The 19,140-nt window shown below is 33.2% G+C and overlaps 1 protein-coding gene across 4 annotated transcripts in view; it reads right to left on the bottom strand.

Moving 5' to 3' along the window:
- The window catches only part of LOC114328901 (transcription factor AP-4), a 400,385-nt gene that overhangs the window by 344,016 nt on the left and 37,229 nt on the right, over positions 1 to 19,140 (bottom strand). The window lies entirely within an intron of this gene.

The following is a 19,140-nucleotide window of genomic DNA, read 5'->3' as shown; positions in this document are numbered from 1 at the left end:
GGGTAAATATTATTTTAGATTCTTTGGATCATTGTGAACAAAAAAGATATTTTGTAATTTTTCTATAAAATTAATGGTTTCCGGGTTATACACAATTTAAAACTGAAAAAAATCGAATAATGACGATTTTCAAGGTTCAAAAATGCAAATAAAAATTATTAGTTTTGAAACTGCGTAGTACCCAAATTCAAGTTCAAGTCTTATTTTACCAGATATCGATAAGTAATTTAAACTTCTTTTATATTAAAATATTTTTTTTTGTTGTTAATGCATCCCGATCGCCCGTCCTCTCATATCCACTTTATTAACAAATTAAAAAGCGATGTTTTATAATAAAACTTACCAAAAACTCTTATGGCCAGCTTCTAGAAAAAGGATAGAGCTTGAATATAGGTACTTCGTTATTTCTAAAATTATATTTTTTGTTTGTGTTTTTGAACCTTGAAAATCGTCATTATTCGATTTTTTTTTTCAGTTTTAAAGTGTTTATAACTCGGAAACGATTGATTTTATAGAAAAATACAAAAGATCTTTTTTGTTCCCAATGATCCAAAAAACCTAAAGTAATATTTACCCGAACCGAAAAAATCGATTTTTATAATTTGTTTAAAATTGTTTTTTAAATAAATGTAGCAATAACTCCGAAATTATGGCATTTAGGTATAGGGAATATAACATGAAAAATGGTCAGTATTTCTTTAGGACTTCAAAACATAAAAAATATACAGGGTGTTCCATTCGAAATAAGAAAGTTCATTAGATTTTCAGAAAAACGGAAAATCTGACAACAATGTAATTGCCACTATAATATCGGCCGCCTCAGAAAACCCTTACCCACCAAAATCTATATAAATCGTGCAAGCCGTTTTCGAGATAATTGAGTGTTTCCATACATAAAACTCACTCTGTATATATTATGAGGTGGCCAAGCTCCTTGATAGTCCGAGCCATTTTTCAAAATTTGAAATTTTCGCGAGCCATAATTAAACAATTATTTAAAAAGTGTAAAAAATGTATTCAATTTTTTTCTCAGTGTTTGGATTTCACGAATTTTAAAGTGAAACAAAATGGTTCACATCGTTGTTTAAAATATGCCAATGATTCTACAAGCAGCAGCGTTTACTAGTTCAGCATACTTCGATTCTTCATCATTCTTCCATTTTTTTTCTGGGACGGCCTACTGATCTTCTACCGCCCCTGAAAAAACACTGTGTTTAACACTCTGTCTTCCTCTGATTTTACCACATATCCTGCCATCTCACCTTAACTTTTATATATGTTTGATGTTTTCAGTACTATACACAGTCATCAATTCAGCTTTGCGGCGCCTTCTCCACTCTCCTGTCAATCCATCTCTTTGACGGCCAAATATGATTCTGAGAACTTTTCTTTCAAATACCAGCAGTTTATTTATTTCCCGCTGAGGTAGAGTCCATGTTTCACTTCCATATGTAACAATTGGACGAATAATTGGCATGTACAGTCTTAATTTAGATTGTCTTTTTAGCGGCTTACATCTTAATAATGATGATAGGGATAATAATGCTCTATTCCACGCAGCTATCCTTGCTGAGACCTCTTTTTATATGTGGTTGTCATCTGTGATTACCGCCCATAGATATTTAAACTCTTTTACTACTTCGAAGTTGTGGTCCATGTTCTGCCCTACTCTTGGTCTTGGATTTTTGGTTACTAGCATGTATTTCGTTCTCTCTTCATTTATTCGAAAGCCCAGACTACCTGTTTCTTCCTCAAGTTGTGAAAACACCTCTCACACGTCTCTTATAGACTGACTGAGCGACTGCACCTAGATCATCAGCAAAGACCAACCATAGTTTTGATCCTCGATTCGCAAGTCGTTCCCTAGGTGTCGGTCGGCGTGGTTTGGGCCGTACCGGGCTCATGGGACGCTTTCCGGTCCTGAGAATTATAACAGGAAGCGTCCGAAGAGCCCGTACGGCCCAAACCACGCCGACCGACACCTCTAGGGAACATGGCGCCCAACGTGGGCCCGATGCGTCCGATCAGATATTTTATATACTACATATTCTAAGGCAAAATTGAATAACAACGGTGATAAGGGGTGTTGTTGTCTAAGTTCGGATGTTACACTTAGCCTATTATATTTGTTGTCAGTAATTTAAGACATTTTGAAACACAAAAATTAAAAGTAATTCAGGTACCTACATTTATTGAGAGCCACAGTTTCGCCACCCCTGATTGATATATATATTTCTAGACCAGTGGCTGGAGTCAGTTTGGATTCAAAAATGGACTTAGCACGAGAGAGTATGCGTATGCAAGCATTAATACAGAATTGTTTATATCAAAAAAATTGTTTTTCCCTGTTTCATCGATTATGAGAAAGCATTCGATAACGCAAAATAGGAACTAATGATAAAATATCTACAAGAGTTGGGATTCGATGTCAAGGATTTAAGAGTTGTCGCCAATCTGAATTGGAACCAAACAGCCACAGTACGTCTTCAAAATTTCAACAAAAGATAAGATTTCTCAATAAAAAAACGGAGTAAGGCAAGGTTGTATACTTTCTCCAATGTTGTTTATTTATTAACAGCATTTGGTATGCCAATCACACAGCGATAGTGTCGATAACATCGAAGATCTTCAATGTCTTTTAAATGATCTAACTCTTGCAAGTGAAGCTTTGGGTTTGAAAATAAATATCAAGAAGACAAAAACAATGATTATAGGCAGTTTACAAACTTGGGTAGTTTGCTAAACGATAATTGAGATTCTGAGACTGAAATAAAGAGTAGAGTAGTACAAGCCTGAAATGCTCTTTTGAAACTTTGTAAATTTATGACTGATCACAAGTTGGATTTCAACCTGAGATACAAGATGCTAAAGTGTTAAAAACGCAAAGGGACAAGGCTAAAAACAGAGCATGCGACTTTCAGCTAAGCTGCAGCTTCTGTTAAGGTTGTGACAGTACTAACAGGATTCCCAGAAGCCAAAATAGATGTGCATAAGCTTCTTCTTCTTCTTGTGCCACTCCTATCGGAGATTGAAAATCATCAAGGCTACCCTGACTTTGTTTACAGCTGACCTAAAAAGTTCATTAGTGGTGCAGCCAAACCACTCTCTCAAATTCCGCATCCACGACATTCTTCTACGGCCTGGATTCCGTTTTCCTTCTATTTTTCCTTGCATTATATTTTGAAGTAATGCGTATTTATGACCTCTCATCAGGTGACCCAAATACTCGAGTTTTCTTCGTTTTATCGTTAATAAAATTTCTGGGTCTCTTCCTATCCTTCGTATTACTTCAAGATTTGTGATTCTTTCAACCCAACTTATCTTCAGCATTCGACGGTAGCACCACATCTCGAAACTTTCAATATTTTTTATGTTGTTCTGTTTGAGAGTCCAGGCCTCTACACCGTATAATAGCGTGTTAAATACGTAGCCACTTAGCATTCTTAATCGTAGAGGGATGCTTATATCTCTGTTGCAGAAGAATTTTCTCATCTTTATGAAGGTGGCCCTGGCAATTTCGATACGTCTTTTTATTTCATTGTTTTGGTCTCCAGTTTCGTTTATTAAAGTTCCCAGGTATTTATAACTTGATACTTTTTCAATTTGAATGCCGTTTATACTAATATGTGCTGGTTGTGTCATGATTTTACTGAAGACCATATACTTGGTTTTTTTGATATTAATGTTTATGCCATAATTGTTGCAAGCAATATTTATGTTTGTAAGTAATCGTTGTAGTTCTTCTACTGTTCTTGCAACTAGTACAGTGTCGTCTGCGTATCGAATATTATTTACAACCTCTCCATTGATTACGATTCCTTCATTTGCTTGCAAAAGGGCTTCCTGACAGATGCTTTCACTATATACATTAAATAGCAGTGGTGACAAAATGCATCCCTGTCTTACTCCTCTACGTATTTCTATTGCTTTTGATATCTCGTTTTCTATTTTGATGTTAGCTTTCTGATTCCAATATAAGTTGAGAATTATTCGCAGATCTTTATTATCTATGTCTTTTCTTTCAAGAATGTCTCTTAGCCTATCGTGGCGTACTCTGTTTTTTCAAAATCGATAAAACATGCATGTACTTCTTGATTAACGTCTAGGCATCTCTGAGTGGGAAAGTTAACTTTCTGATACATTTTACTCTGTACAAAACTGAGAAAAGAAAGTATCAATATTTATAACATTTCTTTCTGCCTTGAATTTAGTTGACTTTGAATATAATCTTCTGCCATAAAAACTGTGTTATCAAGCATTTCCAAATCGACTATAGCAGTAGAAATGGAAAAACAATTATTGCATAAGCTTAAGGCAGTCCAAAATGCCACATTGGTAGAAATTCAGGAAGCAGGACTTCAGGTTCGCTTCTTAAAAACTCCCACAGGCTGGGTTTCCTAGAACTTAACTGTGCGGATGATAAGTCAGCCCAAAAGGATCCTTAATAGACTAAGGATAAGTAACAATGGGCTCAGGATACATCTATGGACAGTCTGGGGTAGCCAAACCTTCAGACAAAGGAGTTTTATGAAGCTTCTCAACAGATTCTGAAACTCTAGAAGGGCTTCATAAACTCCAAATGTCACCCTTTTTCTGAGTGGGATAGTTAACTTTCTGATACATTTTACTCTGTACAAAACTGAGAAAAGAAAGTATCAATATTTATAACATTTCTTTCTGCCTTGAATTTAGTTGACTTTGAATAGAATCTTCTGCCATAAAAACTGTGTTATCAAGCATTTCCAAATCGACTATAGCAGTAGAAATGGAAAAACAATTATTTTACTGTTTGATAATAATAATTTACAGAACATATTAGGAACGCTCAACTGAAGTATATAAACGCATATACGATCGTATCTTAATACAAACTAGTAAAAGTTGTTTGTTGATTATTATTGTTAATTCAGCTGGGGAATTCCAAATATTTTAATATGCAATATTGAATGTAGTTAGCCATCGCTGGAGGAAGTTTACATATTTAGAAAATGACGCATCATGATTATTATGTGAGAATGGTGTTCTATAAATGGGTTATTTCAGTCGCGCCGAGAATATTTCTGCAACAGCCTCAGCATCCAAGACATTAAAATATCTCATTTTGCACGATAGAAATGTTTCGTTTCTCGGAAGATTATGATGTCTCTATTTTATTAATAGTATAAAAGTTATAAAAAATTATTTTCTAAATTGATAATTCAATTTAAATTTTCTAGTATGTTTTGGTCCTTTTTTACATCTAGGCCTGAATCCCGCGTACCAAAAAAATGTTGATTATTAGGAAGATGAAAATTTGTTGATAGCTTACGGTAACTAGTCGAACAAACTTTGATGTATGGGAAGACTGGAACAAGTTTGAACTGTGGAACAGGTTCCAGGTTTCTAACGTCAGACTACGAAAACGTACCATGTATATTTTCGGACAGAACTTGCAATTGGCTTGTTACCCTTTCATTAAACGCTCATGAAAAAATCAGACCAAACTTTATATAATATGTATGTATATGAAAAAATTTTTGTCCGACAAATATGTTGGGCATTTTTTAATAAGTCCGACACGTAGAACATGTCAAATGACAGGATCATATTGGTGGTAAATAGCAGTCTGATTTTTGCATAAGAGTTTAATGAAAGGGTAACAAATCAATTGGAAGTTCTGTCCGACAAAATACATGGGACGTTTTCGTAGTCTGACCGTTCCAAATTTTTAACCTGTTTCACAATTAAAACCTCCCTGTTCCAGTGTTCCCGAACATCAAAGTTTGTTCGACTAGACACCGTTAAGCTATTAATATAATAATAAACTTTTTTTGTTACGCGGAATCCATGCCTAATCTGTAAGAAAGCCTTTTAACAAAGGTAATTTTTGGAATGAAGAAGTGAATAATTGTTTAGATGGTTTTGATATGAAATTTAAATAAATCTGAAAGTTATGTCAACATGGGTATCGTACACATCAAACTAAGAAGTACTGCATAGAATAAGCAAGCAAAGAGAACTTTTTAACACAGAAGTTAGTTTTTAACAACAGCGATTTAAAAAAATTCAAATATCCCTGGTATCCCAATCAAAATAAAAAAAATAAAGCAGTGAACGTCTTAAGATCTCAAAACTACAATTGTCATAAAATTTACTATAATCCTCGTATTTATCAAATAATTATAACCTCACCGCCATTATGCTGCGGTATATTTCGCTAATATGTCAATAAAAACTGGGGGCGGGCAGATCATTCTCAAATTTCTAACCAAATTAAGAACCGGGGGGAGATCCAACGAAGCAGGTGTAATACTGCGTAATTCTATTTATTTAACCATCAATTAACGGGCCTAAACCGACACGTCAAGTCCAGGAAATGCCCAATTATTCCAATTACGATAAGGCCATTACGGTTCGGTCGTTAATTTCTCGACCAGAGTAACAAAACATGCTTCGAAAGGTAATGAAATCTTTTTATGCCCCGTCTTCGTATGGGTCGTTACACTCTGAAAATTCGTTAATTTACATATTTTTAGGAAAATATACTTGCTTCGACACTTTTTCATTTAATTAATAAAACACTTTTTTGGGACTCAACTTAATCTCAACCGATTAAAAACTAAGTTAAACAAACGTTTCTGAGTAGGTACTCATAACCCTTCTGAAAGAAGAACTGCATATTGTGTCAAAACACGAACGAAAGGTTGCTTTAATCAGAAATACATTGGAATTCGTAAAAATCCTTACGTTAAAGAACCCAATAATGTCATCCATATGGATCATTATTATCTTCTCCAATAATATTTCTCCATAAGTTTCTATCCTAGACCATACCAACATCCACTTGGGGTCATCCATAAACTACGTCGTTGAGAAGAGGGAGGGGGGGCTTGCTTATTACGACGGAGTACGACAGAAGGAGGGGGGGTATGAGTGCCCATTCGACGTCGTTTAATATATTGGTATATTTAAATTTGTCGCTATTGTGTCTATAAAAATAATTTTTTACTAGCTTCTACCAGCATTAAAGTATCAGATATTCATATAAAAACGTATAGTTTTTGATATGAAATTGAAAATAAAACAAAACGTTTACGAATAAATATACCTTTGTTAAAATTAAAAAGAATAATTCTATTATAGATTCTTTTATCGCATACTTTTCATTTCGTTTTTATCAGTCACGGCGTTAATATAATATTAGGTAGCACTTTTGTACAGGACAACAAACAATAAGACATTGTTCTTTGGGTTTAAACAATCGCTCCTATATACAGAACAACGTCTGGAAGCAAAAAAATATTAAATTGTCAGTTGTAACGAATAATTGTAACGAATAGAAATAAAATATTGTTTTCATTTAGTTAGTAAGTCGTATTTATACTTTAGAAGAAATGGCATCGAAATCAAAACAAAATAAATATAAAGATTTATATGATGCAGTTAAGAAAGCATACCCCGCAAAATTCTGGTCCAATGCTATTTAAATGCATTCATTTTTTTCGAATACTAAGAAAACTAATAAAGATTTTTGAAAAATTTAAACGCAGATTGAAAGACTTCATTATTGCCGAGGGCCAAAAGTTCCTGAAAACATCTATAATGTTTATTTTAATAAGTTACAGGCGTGAAATAAACAGAAAATTTTGTCTGATTTTTCATTTCAAATATTTCATTCAAAATAAACCTTTTGTTTATTCTAAGGAACTTTCAACCCTCGGTAATAATGTAATCTCTCATTCTGCGTTTAAATTTTTCAAATATATTTATTAGTTCTCTCAGAATTCTAAAAAAATTAATGCATTAAATAGCATTGGACCAAGATTTTACGCATATCCCCTCATATTTGATTAAAAAAAAAACAGAAATAATATTGATTTTTTTTTTAAATCAATGAAAGGGGGGTCGTGAGTTGCAACGACAATGTCGACATGGGGGTCGTCTCTAAACGACGAATTACGACGGAGGGGGGAGGGTATTAAAAAGTTCAATTTTTTTACGACGTAGTTTATGGATGCTCCCTTGTGGAAGATTTTGTCAGTTATTCTACCAGGTTCTGACCATCATTAAATCTCATACGTTAGAATACTTAGAGACACATTATGCGAAATGAATCCGAATATGCCCTCTTTCAAGCCATCCTCAAAGCAAAAATATTTGGAAAGCGAGGTACAGGAAGAAGAACATCCTGGTTAAAGAACCTGAAAACCTGGTTCAACAATATCTGTGCAGCTTTTCCTGGCTGCTACAGATAAGATAAAGATTCGCATGATGATCATTCGTCATTGATAGGCACATCAAGTGTGTCTTCTTCAAATTGACAAAGTATTATCTAGAATTTTTCCTTTATTTATATGTAGAAAATTGTAATATTACAAAACCCTGTACATTATAACATCCATAGTCAATTTAAAAGTATGTGGTTTACAGGTAAAAACATGTACAATTTCTGATAGAAAAAAAAAACAATCCCAATACAATGCACCCGCCTATTTACTTTTACTAGCGTATAATAGAAAACTATCTTTTGTGTAGGGACATCTGTTCTGACGAAGAAAAATCATATTAAATAAGTCTCCAGGTAGAAAATTTAACAATAGTTGCGTGAGAGAGTCGCGTTTTGAACTAGTTTTTAAAATTTTGTCTTACCGCTTTCTTTGTGCGATATACTCCTATAACTATAACAAGTTTAATTCACATACAATGTTCAAAAATCAAGACTAGGTTTGTTAAAAATTTGATCCAGAAATGATCAATATTGGTGCGCTCTAATTAAAGATCAAAGCAACCATATTTGAAAAGTAGTTTAAAATATTTTTTAAAATTTATCTGATTTGAATTTATAGAACTTTCATTGCAAATATTGCGTTAGAATCAAAATGATTTATAAAAGGTGTCCCAAAATTCAGGAAAAATTTGAATTTGCCACCATTTGTGCAGTAAAGTTTAACTCCAACAAAACAAAAACAGTTTGACTGCTGACAGTTTAAGGTTTGCAAAAATGGAGAGTTATAGGCTATTGATTATGTTATGTTGATAAAATAGCTAAAAGGAAATACAATGTTAACGGGATTTTATTGTCTCAGATGATCAATGGACCTCTAAATTTGAAAAAAACCGCGGAGTGCTACCATTTGAATGGGTGCGTTTTTGAGAAAGGGGTGAATTAGTCCCTGGGCACAGGGTAAATTAGGGTGAGTTCTATGCACTTGCGGTACAAACACGTCAACAGGAAAATTGATCCAGGTTTTTACTATCGAAATATCATTTTAAAGTCAAAAATATTTTTCTTTACAAAAATATATTCATGCAAGAAAAAAACACGAAAGAAAGCAATTTTGTTTTTTGCCCCATAACTTTTTTCCACAGGGATAGAGGTATAGGCATTGCTTCAGCAAAAAATAACTTTCATCCTTCCTCTTTAAAATGGGGTTTGGTAGAAGTCTCTAGAATTTATAGTTTCTGAAATAGGATTTATCAAAGTTCACCGCTCACAGCATTTTTGGGCCACTTTCCGCATTATTTCGCAAGCATTGTTCTGTAACTTTCTTCTACGCGTTTCGCGTTTCTAGGTATATGCAATGGTATTTTTAGTAGAAAGAGAAGTCAATTTCCTTTAAAATGGTCTATTGTATAAGGATGTAAGACTATTTTTAAGCAAGTTATGCTTTTTCAAGCTTATACTTTTAATGATTTTTGATATTTTTTAAATTTCTCATTATCAATTTTTTTCTTGTACCTACATTTAGATATATACATTGTGGAAGAAAAGAATTTTATTTTATTTACTTTAAAATGATGTACTGCAAAAAATTCTAGGACTATTTTTAAACAACATATCCGTAGGATATATAAGGATATCCCTAGTTTGAGAAAAATTTTAAATACTAATTTTTTTTTCATATATAAGCATATTAATTGCATATTATAACATAATTTTTAATTCCAAATAACTTTTCTTAATTACACTTTTCGATATTGTGAAATATTAAAGTACTTTACTCTTGAGCGAAATTAATATTTTTTAACATTCTTCGTATACTATTGATAAAATTTTATATCTGATGATTTAGATTTAGACTATGCGAAGCCTTTTATGAAGAATAATTTTTTTCATAAAGTTAATAATAATAACTATTTGTATAACAAGGGAGGAAAGTGTTACTTTTCCTCCCGAGAATGAAGTTTACTGCCCGACGCGTAGCGGAGGGCAGTAATCATTCAAGGGAGGAAAAGGCACTTTACTCCCATGTTATACATATGGTTTTTCCACCTTCCTCAAATATCAAATAATTTTTTCATTTTTACTTAACTTATTTATGTAACTAACCAACAAAATTTATTAAAACTGAAACTAACAAGGAGGTACAATATAACTGTCAACTGTCAAATATAAGTCAAATTATTAATGTAAACATTGTTAAATCAAAATAACAATTTACTGTTTTTTACGATTCTGCAAAATACAGGGTGTTTTATAAATAAACGTTAAAATATATAGATACTTACGTAATAGCAAATAGATATTGTACAGGGCGTCAATAAGTTATATTTCATGAATGAAATACCGTAACCTCACTTTTACTTTTCCTCCCTAGGGAGGAAAAATATTTTCCTCCCTAGGGAGGAAAAGTACAACTTTGCTCCCTACAATCAGGTCCGGAAAAGTATACTTTCGGTAGAGGTAGGTGGAAAAACAGTTTTCCATATGGTTCCAACTTAGTCGGACCTATTGCATGTGTATATGTCACATTTTGAAAAAGCATATCTTGTTTAAAAATAGTCCTAGAATTTTTTACTATACACCATTTTAAAGTAAAGAAAATAAGCTTTGTTTTTCATTGCACAATGTATATAATGTATATCTAAATATACAATAAAAGAAGTTATAATGAGAAATTTAAAAATAATCGTAAAATATATCAAAAATCATTAAAAATATAAGTTTTGAAAAAACATATTTTAAAGGTAGACGGAGGAAGGTTTAAACATACACCATTTGAAAGGTAGTTGACCTTTCTTCCTATTAAATGTATCATTGCATATACCTAAAGCTGCGTAGAAAAAAGTTACAAAACAATGTCTGCGAAGTAACAAGGAAAATGGGCCAAAATCGCTGTGAGTGGCAAACTTTGAAAAATCATATTTCAGTAACTGTAAATCCTAGAGACTTTTACCAAACACCATTTTAAAGAGGAAGGATTAAAGTTATTTTTTGCTGAAGCAATGCCTATACCTATATCCTCGTGGAAAAAAGTTATGGGGCAAAAAACAAAATTTCTACCTTTCGTATTTTTTTCTTGTTTTTCTTTTGAATATATTTTTGTAAAAAAAAATATTTTTGACTTTAAGATATGATATTTCGATAGTAAATTTAACTTGGTACAATTTTCCTGTAGACGTGTTTGTACCAAAAGTGCATAGAACTCACCCTAATTTGCCCTGTGCCTAGGGGCTAATTCACCCCTTTCTCGAAAACGCACCCCTTTAAATGGTAGCACTCCGCGGTTTTTTCATATTTAGAGGTCCATTGACTATATGAAACAATGAAACCCCGTTAACGTTGTAGTTCCTTTCTAAAATACATAAATAGCCTATTAGGATTGAACAACGAGTTTTAATTCTTAAAAATATTTTGAAAATAATGAAATTTTGGCTGTCACCAGTCGAAAATTTCGTACAAAATGTACTCGGGAATACCGATTTTCGGCAACTATGAAGAGAGTAAATGAAAATTCCAGGGAGATTGGTTCAATTGGTAACGCTAAACACACTGGTCGTCAAAAAAAAAACTCACTCAAATGTCAACATCGAAGTAGTGCGTGTAGAGTGTTGGTGAAAGTCCAGGAACATCAATGGACCATGATAGTGTGACGTCAAAACGTCAAAATTTTTCCAAACACGTTGTGTCTAGGGTATACGCTACCGTGTACGCAAATAAAAAAGTTTGGTAGAATTAAACGTCATAACAAATATTTTTCTATCAAACAAACACTAAACAAATCAAAATAGCGTGTATCAAAATATACAGTCACTGCCCACGCTAAATAGTCACTAGCTTGACTTTTTTATTTGCGTACATTTTAGCGTGTACCTAGGCACAACGTGTTTGGAAAACTTTTTTTGACGTTTTGACGCGTCGTGGACAAGAATTATAAATTTCAAGATCGCTAAAGCCTATACTTACTGAAGACCTGCATCTCCATGCTTACAGAGTTCAAGTGACACAAGAACTGAACCCATGCACAGCGAAGAGAGTTCGTTGAATAGATTATTGAACATCAACAAGTGAATGCTAAGAAGCCAAGTATGGAATGCCGGAATGCCATGGCGGAGTTCTCAATACCAAAGAAACTCATTCGGATGACTGAAGTATGTAATGGAGGGTGGAATATCTAAAGTACGTGTCAATAATAAACTGTCTGACAGCTTCGAAATCAACAGTGGACTCAAACAGGGTGACGCGTTATCTCAACTACTTTTTAACATTTTATTAGAGAAAGCCATGAGGTCGGCCGAAATAAAAACAGAGCTGCTATCGGTTCAAGGTCCCAAGCTATTACTAGCATATGCAGATGACATTGGTCTCGTTGGAGACTATATCCTATCCATAAAAAACATTTTCAACAAGGTGGAAGGAGCATCAAGTGAAGTAGGGCTAAAGATTAATGAAGAGAAGACGAAATATATGTATAAATAGAACGACACGAAGAGACAGGATAGGACAAAATGTGACGGTCAACACCTTCAATTTTGAAAGAGTACAACGTTATAAGTATCTGGGGGCCGTAATCACAGCTGACAACGATGTTACTGAAGAAATAAAAGACAGAATCCAATCGGCTAATCGCTGTCCATTCGCACTGGATAAGCTTACAAAATCAAAAAAATCTTACAAGAAGTTTAAAGATCAAAATCTGTCAGACCTGTACTAACATATGGAAGCGAAACGTGGACCATGACCAAAGCAAACGAAGAAAAGCTCAGACGCTTTGAACAAAAAATACTTAGAAACATTTTCGGACCTCACCACAACATCACGACGAACCAGTATAGGATCAGAACCGACATCGAATTAAAAGCACCCTACAATGACGACGATATTGTCCAAGAAATTAAATTACAGCGACTAAGATGGGCAGGCCACGTGCACAGACTTCATAATGAGAGACTTGTAAGACTGGTATGGGAGGAGATTCTTACAGGCAAAGGACCACTCGGACGTCCCAGAATGCGATGGAGAGATACATCTAGGTACCTACATCCTAGGCACCTTATGATTCAATAAAAAAAACTACAATCTAAACAAAAAAACAGTGTTTTCTATTAAATTCGAATTTATATGCCAATAGTTCTCAAAGAAAAAAGTGTTCCATAGTCAATACGAAAACATTTTTTTATTGTTAAAAACAGTACAAAAAAAAATTCAAGTCACCAATAATTAAATAGTAAGTGTGTCAGTTGGTACAGAAATAAAATTGGATGTTTCGAACGTAGCAGACGAGAATCAGCTGATGTACAGACAGTGCCTCTCTCTCTTTCTCTTTTATAAATAAAACAAAGCGGCTTGCGGTTTATCGGAAGTTTTGAATAACAGATTGAGGGGAAGATTTGATCCAAATCCGATTGCGTCTATTTGGGAATTGTTTGGTTGGCTAATGTAACCAATAATTATTATAAAAGAAAATGCGAATAAAAATATGTAAATTTTAAGAACGCTAATAATTCGTAAAATGTAGAATGGGATCTATTCAACTTTTGGCACATTTATTTAAGTATTTTCTTATTAAGGAGAACGGAGTAAAATGCAAAATTTTGACGCAAGTCAAAATTTTCAATGTGTTTTAATATTTATTTTTTTTTCGAATTCTGACTAATAAATATTTTTGAAAAATTTAAACGCAGAATGAAAGATTACATTATTACCGAGTGCCGAAAGTCCCTGAAAACTTCTATAATATTTATTTCAATAAATTATAAGGGTGAAAATAAAAGAGAAAATTTAGTGTGATTTTTAATTGCAAATATTTCATTCAAAAGAAACTTTTTATTTCTTCTAAGGGACTTTCGACCCTCGGTAGTAGTCTTTCATTCAGCCTGCGTTTAAATTTTTCAAAAATACTTATTAGCTTTCTCAGGATTCGAAAAAAAATGAATACATTTAAAACACATTGAAAATTTTGACATGCGTCAAAATTTTGTATTTTTCTCCGTTCCCCTTAACGGGAAGAATCCCCGTTTACAATTAAATTTCAAATATAAAAAGATATAAAGAATCCTGAACTAACTACATCGAACAGTAATCAAAACAATATACAGTAACAACATACATTGTAAAAATTCTAAGGTAACTTGCCAATTTAAAGCAGGCACATTTCTTAACCCTTAACCGGAATAGTACATTGTTTACCGGGTAGGAAAAGCTTAACATTTCTGGACGACTGTGAAGATTGCTAAGTCGAGGCGCAAGCCCAGACTTAGCAACACAGAGTCCAGGAATGTGGCTTTTCCTACCAGGTAAACATACTATTTTTCCGCAAATCGTTTAAAATTCGACAGATATTGATTGATTTAAAAAAAACGCAATAATTTTATTCCCAAATAAATGGTGCTTTGAAATTCCTAATAAAATTACTTGGGTTACTATGGAAACGTATTGAGGTTGAATTGTCAAACTTGACTATCATTTATGTAGAACACTAACAACTGTACGGAAATATCATTTCCTTACAGTAAGGAAATGACATTTCCTTACAGTAAGGAAGTCCTGACTTTTTCTTCAAGAAATTTTGACAGGAATGTCAAAATTTCCTGGCGATTTGCGGAAAAGGTCATATTTTTGAACATAAATGGAAAGATCTTGTCTCACAGATGATTGTATACAAACAATTCCCATATTTGGGACCATGCAAGTTTGGAAAAGCGACACCTAGTGTCGTAGCTCAACAACATTTGTAGCACTTTTAATTATATTGGCTAATTATATTACTCCTGGTTACTGGATAATTATTGTCAAGGCCATGGCCCAAAAAAGAATAAGAAAAAGTAAGATTGAGGTTATGTTATTAAAACGTAAACATGTATGTAGTAAATAACTAATTATGTTACTTGCTTCTGCTTTATTGTGATGGAAATCCACTTTTCTCGTTGTATTAATTTGTGCTTAGAAGTTGGAAAAGAATAGAACTTAAATTGACAATTTTTTGGTGTATTTTTACAATTTATACCACAGCATTTGTGAAATCCCATTTACTCCAATGACATTAGGTATGAAATATGTCAATATGACAATTTCAATTGACAATATGAATTATTTAAAAAATATGCAAAAAAAGTTACACGATTTCTCTGCTACTCGCGCACGATCGTCTCTCGTATCCCCTCCAAGCACTTACACACAGCGAATATTTTTGTCGTTTTAATGTAAGGTAGCAAAAATTAAAAAAAGGCTTATTTTACATTCTAAATGTGGCAAAAAACAAATTCAGTGTTAAAATTTATAAAAAACGAAGTAAACTCTGAATTACTGTGGTGATTGGAATCAATATGCTAATTCCATCAAACAGCATCTTCTCACTAGGATTACTGACAGTCTCATGCCGCGTTATTGCAGTTTCTACAAAATCTTAGGCCAAAACTGATATTTTTTCGAGACATAGCTTACAATAACAACTTAGTAACGCGAACAGACAAGGGTCGTCTCATAAACTACGATAACTTTAGTTTATCCTATATTTCAAGAAGCAGAAGTTCTGGTACTGATTCGAAATTCAATGGAAGGGCAACTGGCGAAGGATTAGGAGAAGTGGATAACTTGTTGGTTACGGAGAATCAAAGATAATAAGAAATATAAATTGCAGGTCGTCTCATACTTCCGGTTAAGGATTAATTATTTTTACTTTAAAATAATCACCCGAGAACAACATTTATCTAATTTGTAAGATATGATAATCATATCTACAGGACATCAGACTAATTTCAAACCTCTACTGGAACCAGAAAGTCAAAATGAGAATTGAAGATCAAATGTCGGAAGAAATCAAAATTCTTCGGGGTGTAAGACAGGGCTGTGTCACCATTGCTGTTTAATATATATAGCGAAGCCATCTTTAATGAATTGTGAAATCCTTAATTCTACAAGACATGCCGATGACACTGTCATATTTACTTCAACTGTACAAAGTCTGACAAACATACACATCAAAAAGACAACGAGGAACTCCAGAATAATAATATCCAGATAGAAAGGGTAGACAAATACAAATATCTAGGAACATTGGTTAGTCAAAACGTAGAACAAACACAAGAGATTAAAAGCCGTGTAGAAATAGCAAGAGCAAAAATTGTGAAAATGAAACATCTATTATGTAGTAGAGACCTAAGAACGGATCTAAGGATAAGGTTGTTGCGCTGCTACGTTTTTACAACATTGCTCCACAGATCTGAAGCCTGATCTGAAGCTTTTGAGCGTTGGTGTTATCGAAGAATGCTACGAATATCATGGGTAGACAAGATTAGTAAAATTGAAGTTCTTCATATGGTTAATAAGAGAGAAGAAATTATACAGAGAATTAAGGGGGGGAAGCTACAATATTTCGGCCAGATAGTAAGAGGTCCTCGTGATAGTTTGCTGAGATTGATGATGGAGGCCAAATAAAAGGTAAAAGATGTAGGAAGAAGACTTCTTGGTTACGAAATCTATTAAGGGAATGGTTTAGTCTGAGCTTTTACCGACTATTTAGAGCTACTGTAAGTAAAATAAGAATTGCCATGTTGATATCCAGAATTTGATAGAAGATGAAACTTTAAGAAGAAGAAAATACAATAATTAATTCTTATATTCTTGAATAATGTCATTTTTTTAATTTTTCAATTGACAAATCAATTAATTCACTGAAAAGCTATTCATTTCGATATTATTTAGAAAAGCTACTCCTGCAATTTCATACAAATGCAATAACGTCACGGCACTGACTTTTATTTCAACTTCATTCCCGCCATCGCATCGGAATGATTCGATATGTATTGCAAATATTTGTCGTCCTGTCTATCTAGAGAGGTATGCAAAACAAACAAGCCATTCCCATGCTTGTGCTATCTCACTTCATTCTACATTATTATACAGAGACTGTGGCATCTTTTGCTCACTTGACACTTCCAGGTAATGATAAAGTAATAAACACTTTTGATTGGTTTTGGTCGATAAAACTACCTGGCCGATGAAAAGCCGTTCTCGGATTTAACGCATTGTTTGAGAGTCATAATTTAGAGAACAGTAAGTAACCTTGTATGAGCAGTTGAGTAAATACTTCTTCTATGCACACGCAAAAACAAATCTTTATTGAATTAGATCTAGTGAAAAAACTGTCTTTGTTGTAATGAATAGTGGAGTGTTGAGAGTGAGAGTGGACTATAATTTTTACTGCACTACTCATTGACATTGTACAATTTTCTGTGAGAAGTGAGATTGTTTTACTTTTTGAACAATTATGTATTTTGATAGAGCTCTAAACCGTAGGTAATATACTGTTATGCTCTATTATATCTATTTAATTAGATTGATTAGCAAATTCTTACTTTAGTTAATTATTCAATTATTTTATTTACTGCCTATATAAAACAAAAACTAAATTCAAATTAAATTTTCCAATCAATTTTATTCTCAGGGCTAATTTTGTATTGTATACAATACCTGTGATCTGTGGCTTCTAATATTTCTGATTGCTTACTTCTTCCAAGGTGGAAACAGGGAAATTGAAAACACTCAATAGCATATAAATGTAATCTATTGTTTTTATGAAATAAGCCGTGTACATGTGATTCAAACAATATTAAATTTAAACTTGGTTCAACAATCTCTAACTTAATCAATTAAACTCTAACTCTGATATCTCCTTGTTTTGACAAAAAAATTATTTAATTAATTTATTATTTAGCCATACTAAATTTAATAAAATTTACTTTTCTTCTTTTGACTTGATCTCTTAAATTTTAAATGACTAACTGCGTAAAAGAAAAGTTCAATAAACAAATAAGCAAATATGGGTTTGATATAAACAAATTTTCTCCATTCCGACAAATAATTTGACTGACCTTTTTGTTTCTTCACTGCCTCGTTCTCTGGATTGCGCCGTCCTTGATTCTTCCAAACACGTACTCTCTGGATGTTGCGAAAAAGTCCCTCTCGTCACGACTGCTTCCAAAAATCATACAGGATTTGCTCGAATTCTGTTACTCAGTTTTCCTTGTTCGATATCTTGTGCAAAAAGATATTAATCAGCTACTCGTTCTAGACAAAACAAAGGAAGCTCCCTCGGACCAGGAAAATTGACTCTTCAGCCGGTCGACAATTTGATTTCAACTTGATTCTGCTCGCAAAGGTCGATTACACACACTCTACACTGATTACTAAACTTTTTAAAACAAAAAACTGGACTGCCTTCCACCCATGTTAATTACACAGTGACCTCTCGTCTCTCGCCAAATTCTGACTTCTCATTTCTTCTCCCTTCTACCTCATCTTTCCCACTCTATCAAAAACACGCCTCTCTCAAAACCTATCATACCCATTTCTTCTGAAACAAATATTTTTCCACAGAACTTTTCCCATTTGCCATATTTCAAAAGATATCATAATTAGTTATTTCCTACTTTCTACTTTAACATCTAAACCTCATACAATTCGTATACCACATTAAAAACCTTCCCGGAAAAGATCTTAAAGCCGTCTTTGTTTTCGTCAACGATGTCCACTTTCTAATCACCGAAATGTTGGTTCATGTCCCGTGCATTTCGTCGAATCACTTATTAGTCGTTTCACTTTTTCCCGAAACACTTGCTTAATAGCAAAATTAAATTCTAAACAATTTTGGTGATATACAGGGTGATGAAAAACTATGATTTCATGGTCGTTGATATAAATTTAATTTTTTTTGAATTTCTTTACAAAAAAAAAAAACAATTCTACAACAATACGATAGCTCTATCTATATGATAGAGTCCGAAGCAATTATAGCACCATATTAAAGGGCTTATCAGAAAAATTGAAAAGGATAGGAAGCAAGTAACATCACAATAACATTCAAAACAACCAATACTCTGAGATCCATCCTGTCCAAAAACAAACCCAACAGCACAAGAAAGATCCAAAAACTGCATCTA

This window comes from Diabrotica virgifera, chromosome 3 (assembly GCF_917563875.1).
Source record: "Diabrotica virgifera virgifera chromosome 3, PGI_DIABVI_V3a".
In the NCBI taxonomy this organism is placed as follows: Eukaryota; Metazoa; Arthropoda; class Insecta; order Coleoptera; family Chrysomelidae; genus Diabrotica; species Diabrotica virgifera.
This window is presented reverse-complemented; position numbering and strand designations above follow the sequence as displayed.